Below are 4,528 nucleotides of genomic sequence, written 5' to 3' on the forward strand. Positions count from 1 at the left end.
GAGAGNGAGAGAGAGAGAGAGAGAAAGGACTTTCCCTTCGATTAGCATTTGACGATGCGTCGAGAGCCTCCGCCGGGCATTTCGGCCGATCTTTCTTTATTTTTTTTTTTCTACTTAATGTACATCCATGACCGGGTTAGTCACGACGATATCGGGCTGTGAGACTGAATCACACACATCAGACACGAAATTAATATACACATACACATATACTTGCACGTACAAGTAGAACGATCACCAAAACGCGCGGTTAAGAATGGCAGGCTGTCGTAAAAGAAAACATATTTCGAAATGCGCTCACATGAGATAAAACTCGTCGAAATACGAAAGAAAAAGAGCGGATGGGAGAGAGAGAAAGGGAGAGAGTGAAAGAGAGCAAGAGAAACAGAAGGAAGAAAGATAGAGGGGAGTATAAAAGAATGAAATCTCAGAGAAACACTCACACACAGTGCTTAGTAGTAGGTGGTTATACATACTCGTTTTATGTATAAGTTTTAGAGTATTAGCGTCGTGTGGATGAGAATAGGAGAGAAATAGACAGGGAATACGGTGAGGGTACGAAGTGCAAAAGAAAGGAAATATTGCAGGAGGGGAGGGGAATAAAAGGGTAAAATTGATTTTGTGGATTTAAGAATGTAAAACACGCCAGGGGCCGGTGTGGTTAATTGAGAAAAGGCGAAAATAGTAAACCAAGTATTGTGGGGCAGGGCTCGCACTCACGTGTTCGTACGATCGCACGGAGCAGATTTCAGTGTGCGGGCACGATGTGTACCTTAATGTAACCCCGTAAGTTTAATTAGGATGTTACCGTTTGAGTATCGACGTATGGACACAATGGACGTATTTATTCTCGGGCGAGGTGGCTCCCCGGAGGATCGCGAGCGATTTATTCTCGGGGCTCGGTATAGGGTAGAAAGAGAGAGAGAGAAAGGGAGAGAGCACGGCCTGTGAGAGATCGCGAAGCGATCTAACTGCGTAACTATAATAACCACTTCGTACTAGTCAGAACTCAGGTGGTCTCCATTGCCACGCATACGTGTCGATGATACGCGCGTATATAGTGTGTCTCTTTCGTTTTCTTTTTTTTCTTTTTTTTATATGAGACGTATTTATTAGGTAGTAAAAATATGCTTTCGCAGGATCGGATTCTCTGACTCTCGATAATTATCCGCGAGAATGCACCGTCCGAGAGGACATTTTACAAGATGTTACATAATTTCATGATCGTCGATTCTTTTATAGTTCCCTTCGAAGAGATTTCGTAAATATTGGGAATGAATAACGATAAAGGAAAAACGAGTTTCTTGTTTGATTAAAAAAAATTAAAAATGCTTTAATCTTTACATATATGTATAAATATGTGTACAACTTTTACACTTTACAATACGTGAGACGTTAGATAATAATTCAGAGCGTATGATCGCTCGAGTGTTTAATTACGTTTTTTGTCGTCGATTAGCATTGCACGTTTCGTCGCTCCTGGGAAAGAAATTCACGAATTGTATCGAAAATTGCATAAGTACAACGAGAGAAAACGATGATATTGTTCTAAGAAATAGAAGAAAGGGATATTGCAACATCTGTTATTTTATCTTTGTATCATGGAATATTGATATTGTTCTCGTTTGAAAATATTAATATTAATATTACAAAAAAAATTATTGAACCTCTCTAGAACTTGAAATTCTTTTGAAATTCTTAAAGAGAAAACTCCCGTTCCTGCATGTACTTCGAGGACGGTGCATGCGACCGGTATGTGATACGGATTAATGACAAGATTGCAATGATTGACGTTCGATCTCAGGTCAGATTAAGGAATCACGCATCTAGTCTATGTGCAAGTGCCGCAGCGTCGTCAGCGCAGTTTCGCGTTTAAAGAAAGATAAAAAACAGATAACGACAGTAAACACCGGGAAGTTGGAAGCGGACGCAACGACGAGCGCGGCTAATGATAAGTGAAATGGCGCGAAGCAGGCGAGCCGGATCCTCACGCTCGTTCGTGCGATTATCGTTGCCATCCTTTCGAATGACAATGAATCGATTCGGTTTATTGACAGTAATTGTATCATAGTCGAAATCCTGAAGCGATTGCTCCGCAGCTGTGAGCATTTTTTTAGTGGAATCGTTATTCCAAGGAGACTTTATGCGACCGCAGCTCAAGGAATGATTCTCCGCAATTGTAAGTAGTTCAGAAATCGCTTTTCGAAGATTCTTTCCGATTGTGCGTAGAGATTACGTTACCAAAGTGATTTTTCATACCCGCTTCCGTTACTTCTCCCGAGTGATCTTTCACAAATGCAGAGATATGCAGAGTCTTTGATTCGGCGATCGCGAACGACTTCTGAACAGAAAACGAGATCTATAATAGATCTCCGGATTGCGCGAGGCGAGCATGAGGACGCGGATTTCGCGTACTTAATTGCGAGTAAAGCGATACTCGGTTAAGGATAGATTTAGTCAAGGAAACCAAAAAAAACTTAAACATGTATGTGCTAATAATGAGTACCTTAGTGTCTAGTCCGGGAGTCGCAAGGAGACGCGAGGACGAATGATATTGTCCCTCGGAAAAGTCGCACGACTCCCACGAACGTGGATTTTCTTTTTTTAAGACATTACTTTATTTATTCAGAGCCACCGCCGATTCATGCGCGTCCTTTCTCGATAAAGGACGCGGAGTTTCGGCGTGGCGCCAGGATCTCGAACGTTAAAATAGTGCAAATTAAAGCGTCGACAGGCATTAAAACGTCGCCGCATAAACGTAAGCGCAAACTCGCTGATCAGAGGATGTTCGAATGACGATTGGTCTCCCCCTTCATCGCTCATAATTATATCGCAACACTATTATATGAATACAGTAAGCAATACAGCGCAACGCGTTTGTATATGCAGATATATATACGAGGTGTTTCCCTCGATTGATTCGCGCAAGCGAACGGTAACTTTTATTCGTAATTTGAGATGTATATTTCGCGTGTTTGTTACGCGAGCACCGATAGAATATTAATAGATTGTTATTGGTAAAGAGTAAATTAATGGCGTACCACGTGAAAAATGAGACCACAGCTCGACAGCTGGAATTTCATTTTTTGCGGATACGTGAGAGATGAATCATATTTCGACGCATCCTCTCTGTATCAGCGAGACGTCCGTTTTTTCGGGACGTTTCTTTCATAATACACATGCGAATATACATTTGCCATTATAATAATTATTCTCCTTCTCGCTATTATTGCCGTATTATTATGATTATACTTTATTCTTATTACTATTATTATTGCCATCGTCATCGTCTCATTATTATTATTATTATTAATTATCATTATTATTACTTATGATCGTGTATATTTTCTGTGTCTTTTGTCTAGTAGCTACGTGTAATCTTTAACACCTCATTACTTACTCTCGTATAATAATACTAGAGAAAGATATAAAGAAGTACTTTACTCACTCTTCACTTGCTCACTTAACATTGCTCTACTGTCGCCACTTTCTGCCAATCGCTCTGTAACTATTACGTTGCTACTACCGCTACTGCTGTGTTGCCACCACTACTACTACTTACTACTACTACTACTACTACTACTACTACTACTACTACTACTACTACTACTACTTACTACCGACTATTTATTTATTTATTTAATTATTAAATAACATAACAACTTATTATGTTTTATTTAAGGATTAAACTGATTTGTGTTTGGTTCAAATGTCGTTTGTTTTATTTCTATTAAAAATGTTTCAGTTGCCATTCACCCGGCATCCCGACCTTCTCCACGATTATCGCCGATTCGTCCTTCCTCTCGACCCATCCTTCCTTCATCGACATTCCACGATCTCTTCCTGACATTCCACGAGTTACAGACTGATGTAATAGCGATGTAAAAAAAACATAACGGCGAGCCGCTTGACCTCGATGCACGAGACTCCGCTCATGGATCCTGGTTCGTAGCGTCTTTATTACTTATAAATTATTTATATTTATTAATATAGTCTCACGAACGCCGCCATAAGTAAGATGAATGCGACCGAATTGCTCGTTTTAATTATTAAAAATCTTTGGAGGTGATATTTCGATCGAAAGATGCTACTGCGCATCATCTCTTGGTGTGAGATGAAAGAATTTTGAAAATATTTTCAATATATTGGCGGCGTTCACGACAGCGTGTTGAATGGTCTAGAATTTTAGAAATTACTATGCGTAATGGTGCAACCATAATAGAAGGAATAAGGAATAATGATTTCAACCTTTCAGAAACCGTGTATTCGATTTTTGATAAGTTGAAATCTTTATTCCTAATTTCTTCCATTGTGGCTGTATCCTAATTCAAGTTTTAAGCTAGTCTTATTAATATTCCATTTATTACTCCCGGAATTTTACATTATGTACATTCCAAAGAGAGTTACGATCGAAACGATTGCATTGTAGAGGAATGACTCGATTCGAAGTGAAGAAAAGAAAATCGAATCGTTTAGTGATCTCGATATTATAAAAATAAATATATGAATTTTGTTATACTGACAGTGT

Source organism: Atta cephalotes (genome assembly GCF_000143395.1).
Source record: "Atta cephalotes unplaced genomic scaffold scaffold00018, whole genome shotgun sequence".
NCBI classification, from domain to species: domain Eukaryota; kingdom Metazoa; phylum Arthropoda; class Insecta; order Hymenoptera; family Formicidae; genus Atta; species Atta cephalotes.